Consider the following 18,730-nt stretch of genomic DNA (forward strand, 5'->3'; position numbering starts at 1 on the left):
TTTAATTTTGACTTGTGCTTAGTAGCTCGTTGACTATCTTATTTTCTATTAGTCTCCCTTTCTGCGCAGTGCAGAGAACTACACATAAAAACAGGGATGCAGACTGAGCTTGCTGCATAAATCTGCGATACAGGCGCAATCGTAATCGAAAAGGTGGTTGGGCTCACCGTTTCTAAAAGTGAGATCTAGATATATCAAAGTGCTGAAAACACACACACACACAAAAACAATCCGCATTCGTAGCACTTTTTAGGAAACTTTTGCTTGTGTCCACAACAGCGTGTTAAATTATAACTGTTCGCAAGTGAAAGTTTTATGAATTCATTTCCAACCTATTTGATGCTCAAGACATTCGTCTTATCTGCCCCGCCGCGGCGGTCTAGTGGCTAAGGTACACGGCTGCTGACTCGCAGGTCGCGGGATCGAATCCCAGATGCGGCGGCTGCATTTCCGATGGAGGCGGAAATGTTATAGGCCCGTGTGCTCAGATTTGGGAGCACGTTAAAGAACCCCAGGTGGTCGAAATTTCCGGAGCCCTCCACTACGGCGTCTATCATAATCATATGGTGGTTTTTGGACGTTAAACCCCACAAATCAATCAATCATTCGTCTTATCTATTCACCAGGGCAGGGGCGTCGGCAGATTTCTTTTTTCGGGCAGGGAGGGACGTGAGCCCGGTGTACCGCCATTGCATCAGGGCATTTATTCCATGTTGTGATAACCTACAATGTTGCGCAACCCTGCTGAGGTTACGGAGTGTACGCCCATGCGGTGAGGCTACCTTTTGGTTGAAGCGGAATGACCACTCCTCCCTTCCCATCAAAAAGTATTAGAGTACTCAGATATGCGATAACAGCAACTAATCTTTCATTATGATTACCGAGTTTCCTTTTGCATGAGGTGTGTCATAATCATATCCGAGGTTCAAACGCGTAAAAGCACCAATTAATATGTTTTCTTTTCTTAATTTGACAAATCTTTGAAATGCCCCTCTTAACCTGACCCGCGCCTGACCTCGCTCACTAAATGAGTGCAAGTGACAAGGCGTAGACGGCACCCGTCGCCGCTGCAACACGCTTGCTGCAGCGGTTCTCTTCGTTTGGCGATGCACGCCACGCACAGTATACACGTGAAAAGCGTGGCCTACGGATAAAAGCGGTTATCGCTATCGAATACACCGCGCACGCGATTTTCGCTTCCTCGACGCTGCCATGTGGGGTCAAAGTGGATGACCTGCTTACTCGCACGCAACACTTCCAAGCCTTGACTCTATAAGCCATTCTTTCTTGAGTGTTCTTGATATTGACAAGCTCTCCCTGCTTATATGTGCTACGTAAGGACTGATCGGAACTTTCTTGTCTGAACAATTGCTAAGTAATAGCTTTTTCTGAACACCGGTTCGTTAGTTCTACCGACTGAACAGCATGAGCACCTGTCCGCTCAAAGCGAAAAAGAAAGAGAAACGTCGAAGTGCAGTGCTTGATATAGACGCAGAGATTGAGTGTTCTCGCATTCTCTAGAGAGCTTAACTTTCACGTACAGGGAGGCTTTGCGTACGCAAACGCTAGCGATTCGCTGAGCCTAATACGTTTATAGTTTCATGCACCTGTATGTGTTAACGCACTAAAAGTATCTGCACGGAGCTTTCCCACACAAGCGGTTATCACTTTTGCATGCCTCTTCCTACTGCCAGGATGCATAAAAAGCCACTACTACAGCAAAATAAGTTCAAACCGAGGTATCATACTGGTGCAACCTGAGTCGTGCAGATAATCACAAGTTCAGCGCGAATGTTCGAGTAGCAAAATACCAAAATATCTTGAAGCGTGCACTGTGACTAGCATTTGTTGTCAATGTTTTCTTCGCCTGGAATATTAGTGACCCCCACCCCTTTTCCCCCTAAATAAATTTCTGGTTACGCCCTAGCAGGGCACTATTTAGGAGGCTCACTGGAAGACGTGGAAGACTTGATGAGAGGCAGAGCTAAATCTATCTAAGGAAGCACAGACCAGTGGCATAGCCAAGGGCGGATTGTTTCGAGACTACCCTCCTCCCCGTGAAATGTTTCGCCCCCCTCATCATTTATCCACCTTTTTAGCGTGGCTTCGCACTGACATGATTTAGAAACTAAGCGGTGCAACTATCACAATATATGATTTCTTGGAACTTTTACAAAGATGTCTGCGTATGAAAAAACGTATTGCAGTGTTTTTCAAGGCTTTGGTACTCTGTGAGATTTTGGGCAGGAATCTCAGTTGGCTCGGCGACAGGATTAATGCTCCAGTGGTGGTAATACTTGTACACACCGGCACAGATATCGCCGAAGTCGATCACTACAATAATATTCACTAGGCAGAGGTTCATTTCAGCGGTTAGACCTAGACGCAGTTCCAAGGTCTGATAGGTGACGGTTAAGCGTATTACAGTCCGATTCTTCGAACGTGTGCTAAAATATAGGCAGGCTTAAGAGCGTCATTTCTACTGAACCTTCGCACGTTCTACTAGCATCTAAGCACACACACACACGCACGCGTTCGACTGAATATTCGGCTCACCCACCGAACTTCGCTTATATCGCGAGTGTACAATATATTTATACATGCCATCACTATGCCCTAACGGCTAAAGGCACTGCGAAGTGTATTGTAGTGACGAAAGTACAACACAGGTAAACGCGCAGGCCAATCACAGTCTTAGAAAGGCCCACTGAAATACTCATCATGTAGCTTAAGCTGATAAATAAAAAGATGGCGATAATAAATCTAAGGCAGCGTAATGAAAAATGTAGTGTGGGCAGCTGTAATGAGCACAAGGTTTATTATTCAACAGTGTGGTAAACAGCGCAAAAATAAGGAACATGAAGCTGAAAAAAATATACGACAAATTAAAACTCTATATACTGATTCGCTTCATCTGTTCGTCCTTTTACATTGACATGGCAAGAAGGGCACACCGAACGATTTCTCAAATTAGCGACATAACGACAAGAAGAAATGCACATGTAGAATGAAGAATATGACTGGACATGCTATCATACATAATTATGAACAATATACTTAAGAACCATTATTTTGTATGGGAAATAAAACAAGCCATGTACAATCGCGATGTTTTACAAAGCAAACAGACACATGATACAGCGGAATACTGTTGATTACCTTTTTTTCAATTGACACGAAGATTATACTGCGCATTAGATGTCATAATCTATGCCAGTAATGTTACCCAAACATTGCGAGAATTGTTACATGCAAACAGGGGTTGTTGCATTGCCGTTCAAACCTTTCGTATCCGCGAAACATGTCTGCAAGTGAAAGTTGCCACTCAAAAGTAAAGAGAAGGGGACTGTATAGAATGGAATCACTCTGTCACGGTGTGAGAGCGATTTTCAGCAATGCATCTCAGTCAGTGGAACTTGTGACTTTACAGCTGGACGAAAGTAGTGCACAGTAATTTTACCAAAACCCTCTCTTTTAATACCCACAGTGCTATGTTGCTCCCTTGCTGACGCGCATGCAGGTCACGGAATCGAATCCTTGTCGTATTTTCGATGTAGGTGAAAACGATCAAGGCCCATGCTCATCGATTTAGGTGCGCGTTAAAAACCCAAAGCGGTAAGATTTCCGGAGCGCTTCACTACAGCGTCTCTCATAACCATATTGTGGTTCTCATAATCATCTCTCATAATCATTATGTCACCCAGAGAATATGACAGTGTTTTTGATGATCAGTTTTTTTGTTTATTCTTTTTGTGCTTGCGCTGATGACTTCATCTTTTCAGCGATAGACTCATCTTTGAGTGCTTCTAGAAAATTCGTCACGTATAGAGCATTCGTCTTGTGGTATAGTCACACTCGTTGTGGCTTCTGAAAATTTTGAGCTCGTTCTTTCAACACGTGAACAGAGAGACGACCAAGGCACCAAGAACTTGGTGAATCCCTTTGCCTGAACTTTCTTTTCCAAAAAGCACACATGTCTTGCAGAGAGCTCGCTCCTGATATTTGGAATACATCAACTTGGAAACCATTTCTCGCCAGTGAAATTGGAACTTCAGTTAGCGCTTACTAACTGAGGAAAATCTGTAGTTCGCGCCTGGTTTTCACGTCGCCATTAGCAAACGTCGTATAGTCTTGTCGTCCAGCAACTCTATCATCTTGGCGAGTTAAACACGTAGAGATTGATGTCGTGTCAGGAATCGCTGTTTCCGTGCATGCAATAGGCTTCGAGTGGTTTTCAGGAGTTCTTTCGGCACACTAGTTGTATTCACGCAGGGCAGAACTACAGCTGGGAACCGTTTCTTCGGCTGCTGTAGGCTTTTCGCCAGTTGTCGAGTGAGCACTTCGGCAAGCGTCATTTCTCGAGAAATAATCATCAAGCGTGAAAAAGGCTTAGATGGCGTTCGTTTGCCGTCGCCGGCTGTGCGCTGTCGTCGTTTCGATGGTAGAGACGCCTCACGGCGCGAACGCGAAGCTCCCGACATGACTTGGGCCCGACGCGCTACGGTGTGGATCCCTCCATACCTTTAACAGTGGATCCCTCCATATCTCCTATTACTCAAGGCACGCTCGCAGGTGCCAACTGCGCCCAAAATACGGCACAACCCTCGATGTCAGCGCGTTTTTAGAGACTGCACATTGTGCGGCACGTATATAGAGTATTAGAGAAATTGTGAAGCTCCGCGACCAAGTTGGTGCACTCCATTAGGCAGAATGTGGATTACAGTTTCATCTGACGCTTTATCGGAGGCGTAATCTTCCCCACTATTCGCCGCTGCTTGTGAAGGAGCCTTTCGCATCACTGGTCGAGAAAAGCGCGATCGGTCATTGTCAGCCCGACGCGTGGGATACGTAGGGCGCAGTGGTCTTTGGCCGAACAAAAGAACACGTGCTTTGTCTCCCCATATGCTTCCCGCGCGATTGAACCTGCCTCTTGGACGACGGTCATTCGCTACGCCATCGATGGCCACTGACCGAAGCACTGAAAAGGACCCCACAAAAGAGCTCGGCTCGGAAGTGCCTGGATTACTTTCTGGTATACTAAACCAGAGCTTCGTACGAGTGATTGTTTCAGCAGCTATTAGGAGTTCAAAATGGGGAGTGATGTTAGAGTAAGGGCGGGAGCTCTGCTAATTTGCGCCTAGTGCCTAAGCTGCCTGAAACATTCGAAGTTGATTGCCATTCCTCGCAAAAGGGCTACTGCAGTCGATATTATTTTTCAGTTTTCTTCTTTTTCTACCCTTGCGTCATGCGTTCTCCCACACCTTGTTTTCCTCTGCCAGGTTTTAATCGTTTTATTATATCTTGTTACATTACTACATTGGTGATGCCCTCACAATCAACATTTAGCAGGGTATGTGCCCACAACATTCTTTCGCGAAACACTACATTCTCTTCATGCGCACCGGATGACTTGATGATTCAATTAGGTAAGCGCTGCTGTCGAAAATAAGAAGGTTACGATTCGAGCACACACTTGTTTGTTCGCGTAAATGAGAACGCTGTCATGGTAACACTCTAGTTGGAACATGCTCTTGGCATAGACGCTGGACTCTTGGAACGCGCACGCTACCGCAAAAAGTACGACGGGTGTCATTCACACTGCATTCTCCCCCGCCAGCCTTCCTTATCAGTGTGCGAGGGTCTGATTCGACGAACGCCGACAGCTGGCTGAAGGCACTCATGCACCCCTGCTCGCGCAGGCACAGGGCACGCGAACGCAAGCGACGGAGAGCAGCACGGGCGAGCGCTTAGAATTTCTCTAGGCTTGCGTCTGCTTGGCCCACCGTTTGCACATTAAAATCTTTCATCGAGTCATCAACTTTTTTCCTGAACACTTACGCAATAGGATACAGAGCTCACAATTACGATTATTTATATAATTTGTAGGGCGCCACAGCTTTGTCAAGCCGTGGTACAGCGGCTTTTTTTTTCGCTACCTCCATATTTATCAAGCGGAAGTAAAATCTGATTGATTGATTGATTGATTGATTGATTGATTGATTCATTCATTTATTCATACAGGCTACCGAAATGTCAGTCGTTATTGATGCCAGATTAATTTTACCGCTCATAGTACATCAAAGTTAAAGAGCGTTCTAGCGCCCCCACCCTATTGACTCCGTAGTAGTGAATTTAAATCCTCGACCTAAGAAGCAGATACTCGCAGCCAGTAAGCCCTGGTTCGTTAGCATGAATTGGTTACTGTTTGTAAGAAGCACGCACTCAAAAATTAACTATATACGCCACTTTAAAAGGAGTGAGTATTATTAGGTATATATATATATATGACAGCCCAGTTGCATACTCCCATCATCCTTCAAGTTGATTTGTTTCAAAATATGAAATCAGGAAACATGCAGAATATTAAAATATAAGACTATGTAGTACAGTTTTATCCGGTGTAATCAGTAAAAAAAAAACATCCTCGATAAGCACAGCTCGCAGAGAGAACACGAAATTATTGCCAAGTCTTCGTCTCCGATCACCATCCTTATTTGTCGTAGGAGCATCAGTCTCCGAGGGTGAACCCACTGTAGTAAAGCTATCTGAATGACGCAAGAAAACATGGCTGATTCAATTTCGCCTCGCTCGACTCTTCGAGTTTTGCGACAGCGCTTTGGAATGAACGCCCAAGTGTAAACGGCACCGCGTCGGTCCGCGCGCTTCGACTTCGGCGAGGCCGCAGAGCAAGAAACGAGAAGAAAAAAAAACATATACGAGGAATCGCCATGCACAAGTGGAAGGAACGTTTTCTCCCGGAAAGCTAGGCACATCGCGAAGCTTTTCCTGTGCAAACACAGCACCGAGGCCGGCGCAGAGGTCTCAGCGGGGGAGTGCGCCTGCGGAGTGGGTTAAGCGGGAGGCTGCGCCCAAGGAGCCGCTGTCGCACAAAAACACAAGGCAGCTGTTTCGCTGCGGATGTCGGCGATAGAGACGTCCAGCCAATACTACGCCACAGCGCCGCCGCTAGGAAATCTCGAATTCAGGAGTCCACTGTCCTCGGCGCCGGGAGCCCCCGCTACGCCGTATTGATTCCCTCGGCGGGATCTCATTTCGGTCCCGCCAAAGGGACTGAGAAAAGGGGCGCCAGGATAAATAATCGGCCAGATTCGTGGTGCCTACCCGTCTTGCTGCCTACCCATCACTCGACTTCAGACCTCACGCTGCCCCAGCCCCTCTCCCGTTTTTTCTTTGAGCCGAAGACCCCCCCCCGCCCGCCAAAAAAAAAAAAAATACCGCACGCCAAACGCAAAAGCGTCGAACCAAGATGATAGTATACGGCTCCAAGCGATGACGGAGAAAAGAAGGATGTACAGAACAAAAAGCGCCTGGAGGCCGGCCGTGACTTCAGATGGAAAAAACACACACATGAAAACGAAGACAGCCCGAGAGCTTAAAAGACCGCAGACGTCAAGCGTATAGTCACTACTGGATGTACAACGAGGCAGCTTCTAATCGTACCATCATGCAAGATTTATGTAACGAAAAATGGGCTTTTGTCGCTAACGAGACCCAGACTCCATTTCGGAGTATGTGTGAGCAAGATTTATGAGCAACGTGTTTGCGGAAAAATAGTGAGAGAGAAAACAGCTAATAGAGTTCTCGCAGTATTTCATAGCGTCGTAATCTTCAGGATATTACTACTTGTATATGAGCTATACATTAGATGTCCTATTTGAAACCTTTATGCAGCACCCTTTAAATATTTGTGAATATCAATATAATGAACACGACAGCTGCGTGAGCGAATTACGCATCTTCTCTATGAAGGCCATTGAAAAGTCGTCATTTGTCATTTTATTTCGGCGTATAGTTTTGCCAATACGCCGCTTTCAGTAACTTGGGCTTTAGTGCAAAGAGTTCTAACCACTAAAAAAAGTTATATATATACACTCAATTTTTTTTTATTTTTACTCACAGAGCTGACCATTCCGCGAAGAAGTAGGATTCTAAGACCAGCGAATGCTACGTACTTAAAACTGTCAAGAAGGTCGCATTTCTGTGGGTAATGTACGCGCCGCACGGCGCTGTTTGCATGCCAAACACGTAAAGGGAAGATGACGGTGCCATCACGTTGCTTCCACAAATGCTGCCGGCGTCTCTCCTCGACCAGCTGCGAATATTCCGACGACTTCGTTCGCGACCAAACCTCCCCACGTGGGAGGCAAATAAGTGCGATTAAGCCAAAGCGAGAGGGCGCGTGCTCTCGCTTTAAATACACGACAGACTACGTCGGACTGCTGCCTCTCTCGTTTCTCAAGAGAAAAGCTGGAAGCGGTAGCATGCAACTTTTTTCCCTCGTGCCCATTATACGCGCTGGTATAAAGGCATTTTCGTTTGTTTTTTTTTTCATGGAGGGGCCTGACCCTGTTTTTTGCGGCCACACCACTGCTGCATGCAGGCAGTTACGCAATAGCAGTGCCGTTAAAGGGGCACGAAGCGAGAGCAGCGCCGAGCGGAAGAGTTTTGACGACCCCGCATTGTGGCTGAGCCACTCGAAGAAGGGCGCACCCCGCAAAAGAGAAGAGTAAGAAGACGAAGAAGCGCTTCTCTCTCGCCGTAACGCGAGATCTCCGCGCAGTAAAACGACTCGGCGGTGGATATCAAAAGCCGCGGAGCGAGCAGTGATGCCCAGGGGAATGCGGCTGGCGAGCGGCCAAGAGAAAGAGCGGTCACCGCAAAGACAAGGGCGGCGACCCAGAAAACAAAGTTGCCGCCGCCGCCTCGCCGGCAGCAGCTCTCTCCAACTAAGCGGAGCGAGCGGAACACGAAACGTGAGGAGAAGAGGAGCCGCTCGTGGCACAGGACAAGAAAGAATGTAGGAGAGCAATAGGAAGGAAAGGGAAGAGATATTCGCGCAGGGTCGCATCATGCTATCAGGTCACGTGCCCTCGGAAGCGAATCTTACGGGTTGACGCTGCCCTCCAAAAGACGGGATTAGGGAGCGTCGGGGATCAGGAGGCGCCAGCGAATGCCTCCCACGCCGCTGGGGGATTGCAAGTTTCTCCTTGAGCGGGCCTTCTTGGTGCGTACGCGCTTAACACAAGGCTGCTCTTCGCTTAAGATTAGAAGCAGCACAAAGGACGGACGCCGGGGGAGAGCGATGGACGCCGACCCCCTACGTTTCGGGCTCGACGCTGTGAGACGCCGGCTACCGCAGCTCCTTGCCGGATCCCTCTGGCACCTGCTACTTTTAGCGACGCTATTCCCCGATGACAGTTAAGCGTCGGCGTCGATGTCAGAGCGACGCCACAGTGTGCGTGCTTTGCATGTGTACGCACGCTTCGATCGGAGCTTGACTCAGTTAATCGTAAACGATGTTAGGCACTTCCTGTAGAAAAGTCATTGAGAAAAGAACGGAGAAAAATGACAAAATGATAAATAAGCAAGCCATCATTTAGTCCTGAATGCGCGCTGTAAAGTCAATCAAGGCTCGCGTAATAATGTAGTGGTACCACAAGGTATAGGCGTGATCATAATCGACCCTGAACCGTAACGCCACTTATAAAGACATATTATGTGCAGGGCTTCACGAGGCTGTTGCTTTTACGTGACAAATTTCCGGCTGAGAATTTCGCACATGATGTACAAATTATAGATGTCCAAAGTTTACCCAGAGTTTCTATTCTTTAAGGTTTCGGCTGAAAGGCGAAGAAAGCTGTTGAGCAACTTCTGCCGCACCACGCAGACAAACTTGCCGCACGAAGTTTGAACACGACAGGGAAGGCGCTCTGTATAAAATTCGTACTTATGGAAAAAAAGTTCTAACTAGAAATCGCAGATAGCATGCAGCAGGCCCTTGGAACAGTGATCAGTGCGTTCGGCTGCCCCACCGCGGTGGTCTGGTTTTGTGGAAAAGCTTCGCAGCAGTCGTCACAATTAATGCGTGATGCATTGCCGTTTAACAGCGCCAGATTTTTTCCGTGGCAAACTCCCCGCCGCGGTGGTCTAGTGGCCAAGGTACTCGGCTGCTGACCCGCAGGTCACGGGATTGAATCCGGCTGCGGCGGCTGCATTTCCGATGGAGGCGGAAATGTTGTAGGCCCATGTACTCAGATTCGGGTGGTCAAAATTTCCGGAGCCCTCCACAACGGCGTCTCTCATAATCATATGGTGGTTTTGGAACGTTAAACCCCACATATCAATAAATAAGTCATCCGTGGCAAACTCAGTATTTCCGAATTTTACGCTGCTGAGAGAAGATTCAAAAAAATTATTTCAGATGTTTTAGGTGCCAAAACTACGATAGATTATAAGGCACGCACTACATTGGAGAATTACAGATTGATTATGTTCACCTGGTGTTCTTTAACACGCATCTAATTTTATTAAGTGCATGGAACCTTCGTATCTGAGTTTAACTGGCGTAGTACCTTGGCGCTACGTCGAGCTATCACATGGGGGGGGGGGGGGATACCTTACAGGTTCTTTTAATGATTTTCTTTGATGCGAAAATTATGTTAAGTCAATGCATCTTTGGCTCGCACTGAGAGACGCATATTTTAGCACACGGCGTTCAAGATGCACAAATCTCCCCAACGCTTGTTCTAGGCCGGAAACGCCTTTTCCATATAACACAACAATGAACCAAGATTGTTTATTAGATGCGAAGCAGCTTTTTGACTAGCCTGTGTAACGCTGTACCTCCGTCCGAACCACGCTCCCCAACCCGCAGGTATTGGTGCGGTGCCAAGTACGTCACGCCTTTCCTCGCATTGCGTGCGCGTTGACGTCGCTCTCTTCCTAGCCTATCACCTCTCGCCGCTTGCGACACCCGCAAAACGGTCCCCTCCCTCACCCTCCCTCGCCTCGCAAGGCCGTCTGCTAGTAAAAAACCGACTGCTCACTCTGCACAGCCGTTTACTGGTCACCACGTATATGTAGGCACTGTATCGCGCGATCGAAAGTTAGTCAAAAGCGTCTTTACTTAGTTTTCGTTTCATGAGCGACACCGTCAAACGTCGCCGCCAGTGTAAGCTTTAGCACGCGTTGCTTCGCATCTGCACATGGTTCCCTTTAGCGGGAGATGGTCGATTTTTTTGTATATAAATTTCCGAGCAAGCTATAAATGTATCACTGAAGTGATTTCTTTGTGTATATCGGGCGCTGTTAAAGTATAAATGAGACAGAGTATCTAAAAGCGCAAATTTAATGATATGAGTTAGGATGATAGGGCTGAAAGCATCTATTCAGGTATGGAAAAAAATTTGACAAACTCGCTCCAGCATAGGGGCTGACAGATAAGTTTGCAGCAGCCACCGCTAAGTTATAAAAACAGTGTACAATTTGAAAATTAACGTTTGACAGCCAAAAAAGACAAAAAAAGAAAAAAAAAGGTGGGAAGAAACATCAACGGGTACACTACATCGTTGTATACCATATCGAATCGGGAATACTAAGACGAATGTTGTGTCAGGTTTTTTGGGTTCCTGTTCTGGACAGAAAAATTTCTTTTCATCAATGCCAAACAGATTAATGCAGTAAACTACTTGGACTAAGGATATGTTCGCGCATGTTGGAATTTATAAATTTATGCACCATTTGTTATTTTTAATGAAGTGCCAGCTACTATGCAGCGCCGGTTTTATGTGTTTCTATCACTCGTGCGAGCGATTACGATGAGGGAGCTAAATGAACTAGTAGAAAAATTGATGAGCAAGATAATATCACTGAAAGCTTGTGCGACTTCAGTAAAACACTGTTGTTTGGAATCAGTTTCTTTTATTTCAGCATCCAACATAATTTCAAAAACAGGAAGAGAAGTTGAATGATGCCTCTCCACAAATTGGGCGCATATTTCACCTGTAAGGAAATCATGCTCGTGATGACTGATCATGAATAAAAAGAAATCAAATGTATCAATGAATGTAGTGTCAGCTCAGGCCAACGCATCGGCACGGAACGCTCAGTAACAGAAAGACACAAAACGCAAACAATAGCCACTCTTGGTTGCCTGTAACACAAATTTCTGCCTTTGGCATCTGGCAATTGCGCCTTTCGGACAATTCATAACAGTCAAGTAATCGCGAACTTGAGCTTAGCTTTGTAGGCTCAACGAAAATCAAGCTGTATTGAGTGACCTATATTTATCTCTTATGAGGAGCAACCCGCACCACGACTTCACGACAGTTGGCCATCGCCTTTTTGTCCACGCATGCATCGCTGAAAGAGCAGATGGAGGCTGAAATTTGAGTCTTCAAGCGAGGAGGAATGGAATACTCATGCGTTTAAAACCTTCTATTTTTTGTTTAGATTAGGGGAACAAAGAGCAAAGAGGAGATTTATTCTGATTGTGTTTGACGTCGTTTGAAGCAAAATTGAGGTAGTCGTTATTGTTTATACGTTAAAATTTGTGATCGTTTAGCGACTACGGCAATCAAGCTGACATATATCGTGGACACTACAATCACAACTCGTGCTTGTAATAGACGCTACTGCTTTATTGGCCCCTGTTTGAAACATAAAAAATACCGCTCAGAATACTCATCCTACTCGCACATTTGTTTCGCATTGCTTGACTCGAAACTGTGACTGGGTAAACAAACGGAAGGTTGACATAGGGGCCAGAAAAAAGGCGGTATATATATATATATATTTAATTTCATTTCTGCCATAGAGCAGTACAAAGCGCTCGTGCTTCATCGCGCGTTCGACGAAAAGTACGTCTACGTCACTTGAGTGTTCGGACGAGCAGTGTGTCAAAATGCCCATCTTTCCCTTATGTTATTCACGAATGATAACGTCCAGCGATTAAGGTATAAATATCCCAAAAAGACTTCAAATGATGTGCAAGAAAGTGTGAAGATTCTCACTACATGATTTCTGTAGGTGATTGAGCTACCCGATTGTTATGATATTAATATAACTGCTCAAATGCAGCAGTTTCTGGCCTGTCCTGTGAGTCTAATCCAGCCTTTATTACCATCATCGTCATCGTCTGCGTCATCGTCATCAGCATCACTATTCACTTTGATTAAATAGTTAGTTTACGGTGCTTGTAATTGATTGATTGATGTGTGGGTATTAACGTCCCCAAACCACCATATGATTATGAGACACGCCGTAGTGGAGGGCTTTCAAAATTTCGACCACCTGGTGTTCTTTAACGTGCACCCAAATCTGAGCACACGGGCCTACATCATTTCCGCCTCCGTTAGAATTGCAGCCACCGCAGCCGGGATTTGACCCCGCGACCTGCGGGTCAGCAGCCGAGTACTTTAGCCACTAGATCACCACGGCGGGGCGTTTATGGTACTTGTAGCTCCCGCAAAACACTGCGGGGAAGTCTACTGCTTCAGACATAGTTGAGTCGTTAATTTTGCGTTTGATAACAAAATTATTGCCACGTACTTTTTGTCACAACAGCTTATTCTGTGAGCGTGAATTACCGACGGCACCTTTGGCTGACAAGATATGCTTCGTGGTTCATGATGAGACAAGCGCAAAAATACACACACTCAGAAAGGACACAGACAAGTGCTTACTAGCACACAGGAACTTAATCACAGGTCACATTTTCTTTGCCATGTGCGGTGTTACATTGCTAGACGAAAACACATTCACGCAATCAGTACTGCACCTTAGTTTCTCCTCGTCCTTCACACGGCTTGCCACGGACCTGGCCACTTCCACCGCACATGGCAAAGAAAATGGAACCTGTGATTAAGTTCTTGTCTGCTAATAAGCGCTTGTCTGTGTCCTTTCTGAGTGTGTGTATTTTTGCGCTTGTCTCATCATGAACTTTTACCAACACGCCCAACTGGCAGTCATCCTATATGCTTCGTGGGTTGCGCAGCTTAGAAGTCTCTGAAGTGAAAGCTAGTTCTGAAGAGTGGTGTCGGTAAAGTCCTGGAACCCATCCACCTCGCTTTTCAAAACTTCTACTTGCCCTGGACGTTCCTCAGCTTTCTGAGAATTATGAAAGTAATCTGCAGAAGAATCGTCCGCGGGAAATTGCCTAAACACATCAGAAAGTTTTTCGAAAAAATACTACCGTAGCAATTGCAGGGGGTGAGACAGCAGACGCCTCTTTTTTTTCTTTTTATCCGTTTGGCCCCTCTAGGTTAGGCAAGTATTTTTCGCCAACAGGGAAAGCTGTCTGCCAGCCAATTCTTCAAAACAAAACTTGCGTTCACGTAAACCCAGTCTAGTTTTCGTTTTAGTTTCACTACCCCCTACTGCCAACAGCAGCCGGCCCAGAGTATCGATGACTGTCGAGAGGGCGTCTGAGACTACTCGGTATGTAAGTCGGAGCGGAGAACCAAAGCCAATGAAAAGATGCAGAAAGCAACCGTGATGCTTCGTGTTTTTCTTGCACGAAATTCTCTGACTACACTAACCATCCGAGAAAAATAAACCACCATAAATCTCCCGCCCACAAGGAAGGCCGCAAAAGAAGTGACGCTGGATGACCTGGCGAAATGGAACCCCGCCACAGGTTTTCGTAACGCTCTTTTGCCGTAAAAAACGACGCTGAAGATGCTCTCGAAATAAGTAGTCCGCTTTGCGCATGGCGTGCTGACTTAAGTGGATTAAAAAAGTTTTCTGTCAAGAAGCGTATACGTGTTGGTCCGTGCGGAGTATTTCTCAGCCTAACGGGTGTGGTTGCGAAATGCTCTCGTGATCAGCTAACGGAACCAAGTGACGTTCATTTACTGTTTGAACTCAATGGTGCTGTTCTACCATGCATTCAAATTTTATATGACAAAACAGAACTAGATCATCTAAAAAAATTAGCTGTGCACTGAAAATATATTTTGGGCTGCTAAGGTTTCATGGCTTTACTAGAATACTGAATAAACATTTCGTGAGCCACTTGCTATATCGCCACATAGCGGATACAGTTTACATAGCTTTTGCTCATCTCTCTATCTTCCTCGTTTTATATTCCCTTGCTTGCTCTCTCCATCTCTCTACACTCTTTTATTACAGAGATAAAAGAGGATACATAGCAGATACGTCTTTCTCTCTCGTCAAAAATACTTCTATCCGAAAACATACTGCAGACGACAGCTAAATGTAACCGAAAATACCTGAGTCGCAAATATGGATAAAAATATTACCAAACAAAGTTTGGCACAACGATGTAGACGCCTTGAAAATTTTGCTTCGTAGAAGGCCATGTGGATGGCTATAAAATGTATTTCGTCACTTATTTATTCTCCGCCAGACATCCGCATTGCAAAGTTTTATTACATCAAATGTTTGCGAACGTTCATACGTATATAACCCAGCTTATTACAGAATTGGCCGGCTCTAAATAAGCGATAATTGTGTAATGTATCTCCGCCGTCAAGTAGAATAGAACTGAACAATCAATGCGGTATATATCAGAAAACTATATTAAGCAAACTTGTAAACTATATATATCTTCTTTGACATTATCAATCTTTGAAATGCAGAATTGAGAGTATGACAGTCGTCAATGATATCAAATGTGGTATTCAGAATTCAATCCCATTCGATTCAGCCATTGTAGCTGTTGAACTAGTGCAAACAAGTAATTTATAAAGTGTGAGCATGTAATGAATTAAAGTGGAGAAAGGGAGCGCGAAAACGCAAAGCAAAGGCAGAGAGATTCTAATAACGACCTTTGCGATTTTCCTAGGAATGTGTTAGCGGGCACCGATAGAACTAGCGTCCTCCTGTTTTCAAGGGAATCTTGTTCAAACCTTTACACGATGTAAATCACCGCAGCAAAGCTGCCTTTACAGGTGGCAACAATCTTTGCTTTACGGAGCGCTATCCCAACGCTGATGTTCGTTTAATTCAACCACTTAGCCACGTGAACCGCTCTTTCTACGTCCATTAATTTCAAACCGCCTGTCTCCGTCAAACGCACGTCATACATGTATCGTTCTTCTATTTATAAATTAACGCTCAATGGCGCTGGAGCGAGGACATGAGTAAAGTCAATTGGAGACATGAGCAGTTTGCAGAGCTAGGACGAGGTGATTTAAAAACAAAGACACATAAAACATTTGCAAGATGATTTAAAAAGAGAATAATTAAGCACCAATAGGTCGAGATGTACCGAATTGATTCAGTACACAGGCTGGAAATAAGTAGTATCGGTCTTTCCACATCAATTGTTAGACGGTGAACAAGATGCGCATGCGGACAAAACGTACAGTCTAGGCTCTTCACTGGCGAAATCCTAATGCTTTCCTACCCATAGTTACATAACAAACCAATCACGATCGCACTGACGCGTCGCATCCTTTCAATAATGAAAAATATGTAATCTCACCCGACACGACAATAGTTCCCGCTTCCCCGTTAAGCCATTTGCGGCTTGTACTTCCATGTCAAGATAAAAGAACAACGTGTTGGTCAGGCAAAGAGATAAGAAGCTAAAAAGTGGCAGACCACTCACACACTAAAAACAGACAAAATTGAAAGGGGGTCAGCACACATTTTTTATTGATAACGGCAGACATTAAGGGGCTGAGAAAGTGTTTGACGCCTAGAAAACAATTACGCTCCTTGTTGTCTGCAGAAGGCCATGCAGTGCTGCGCCCCTCTTTTATATATATATATATATATATATATATATATATATATATATATATATATATATATATATATATATATATATATATATATATTGTGGTGACCACCCCCTTTGCACGACCATAGACAGGGCGGCGGACACGGGACAACAATGACATAGCAGGCTGCGGCCGGCTCAATTTGCCCCGCGCTGTATGGCTTCCACCGGCGGCAGCCGACTGATGGGTGGCTCGAGGCTGGAGGCGTTATCACGCTTATCGCGCCGCGGTTACGCTGAAGTCTGGTGGGGCAGAATGATTGGTGGGCCCACCGGCGTCTGGAGACAGGTCGTTTTTCGGAGGGTAAATAATTGCCCCTTGCGTCGCGCCAGCCTACGCTTAGCGCCCCAAGAACGGCGCTGCCTCGCAGTGGCCAAAAAGCGATGCGCGGGGCCGAACGGGGTGCGCGGGCGGTTGAAACACCAGCGTCTAGCACGAGTGGCCTCGAATGTGGGTAAGCACTACAAATTTTCTTGGCGGGTGTACGGGCGCCATCGGCGCGTGCACTGTGTTTGTATACGAGCAGCTCGCGCACTGCAGCGGCATGCGCCGTTACGCGTGTCGCGAGCATCTGGCGCAGCCGTTGGCCATTAAGGATCGATTAGTCAAGACGGTTTAATTCCGCGAAAAAACATGTTGTCCAAATGGTTCACTTCTGGTTGAACAAGCAGCATTTACGGAGAAGCGCGCTGCAACACTCCGCGGTGCATTCCGTTTCGGGCACGCACGATTGTGCCGCTGCGGCTGTCATTTACGAAGGAGCTCGGTCGCCATCGCTTTTCGCTCCATTGCCTTTATGGGAAAACGCTAAGACTGCGAGCGACAGTGAGCTTTCCGTCTGCCAATGGAAAAAAGCGAGGCCAGCTCGAGGAAACGGCAACTTGGAGTGACAAAGCTAACGTTTCAAGAATCACTTGCTGCTGTATACAACAAGCACGCCGACTCCATTAAGTATTTTTCTCCTCTGTACTTCGAGTTCGACGTCAGCGTTCCATGCTCGGCCACTCGCAGTTGTGGCAATCGTTGAAACGCAATGAGTTATACAGACAAACAGTGAGTTATACTGAAGTGAATAAGGACGTGTGATTCTTTGCTGAAGGATAGATATTTTGTAAGTGCGTGGTAATTACGTATGGTACGGAACAACTGACTCTGTCATTGTAAAAAAATAGGATATCATGTACAATTATGTAACATGTCTCATTTAAAAATACTATCCTATGGTGATTATTGGTTATTAAAGAAAGCTGAAACTATGTTGCACTTGAAAGCGAAAAACTAGGCACCGCTTGCTCCATGGTATTGGTTTCGTGTTATTATGTGGCATGAGAGCCCACTCATACTCTGTCTGTCATTGTATGCCAGTGGCGCTCGAAAGAGCGTGATATCCTATTGAAGGTGCCTTTACTAAAATAACCCACCTAAGTGTGATCTCCGAGTATGACAGTGTTGCTCTGTCTTTCAACCTAGAAATGCAACCTCTCTAGGACGATAGTTATAGCGCGAGAATGAAACGACGAAACAGAGACAAGAAGGACACGAAGGACACTTGTCTCTGTGACGTCGTTTTGTTCTCGCGCTATAACTATCGTCATGCCATACCAACTAGCCCAAGCTGCCACGCCTTTCTCGGACCAGTTGATTCTTTCCCGTCGAAACAATTAGAAATATATAGGTGCCAAGTGGTTGGGATCATCAAAAGACACTTCTCGGCTCACAAAAAAAAAAAAAAACTGAGCACAGACACAGGCTGTCCTTTAGTGCTCTTTTTCAGCAATGTTTCGAATCGTTTCAAATATGAAAGTTTGAAGCAAGGTCCGTACCTTCACGACAGAATGTGATAAGCACAATTTTAAACTCGGAAGTCCCTTTCACCGCTATTTCCTGTGCTGCTAAGCCATCTCTCGGCATGGAAGAAACGTAGTGTACTCTAAAAAAAGAAAAGAAAAAGAAAATAAACAGGACTTAGTGAAGTATAGTGACAGAACGCTAATATATATATATATATCTTTTTAAATTGCACAGGGAAGAAGCATTGTATAAGGATTTCAGTGAAATAAAACTGCTGCTTGTTCTGTGTCGAAACTATAAGAACACGATGAGTCTGAATATGTATATTCATTTTTTATATTCTTGCACCATTTATAATAACGAAGACTGGAACACTTGCAGAAACATAA

General features: G+C 45.5%; 1 protein-coding gene across 2 annotated transcripts in view; it reads right to left on the minus strand.

Moving 5' to 3' along the window:
* Window positions 1–18,730, minus strand: part of LOC119176383 (protein O-mannosyl-transferase Tmtc3) — a 395,223-nt gene that overhangs the window by 223,280 nt on the left and 153,213 nt on the right. The window lies entirely within an intron of this gene.

Source organism: Rhipicephalus microplus, chromosome X (assembly GCF_043290135.1).
Source record: "Rhipicephalus microplus isolate Deutch F79 chromosome X, USDA_Rmic, whole genome shotgun sequence".
Lineage (NCBI taxonomy): Eukaryota > Metazoa > Arthropoda > Arachnida > Ixodida > Ixodidae > Rhipicephalus > Rhipicephalus microplus.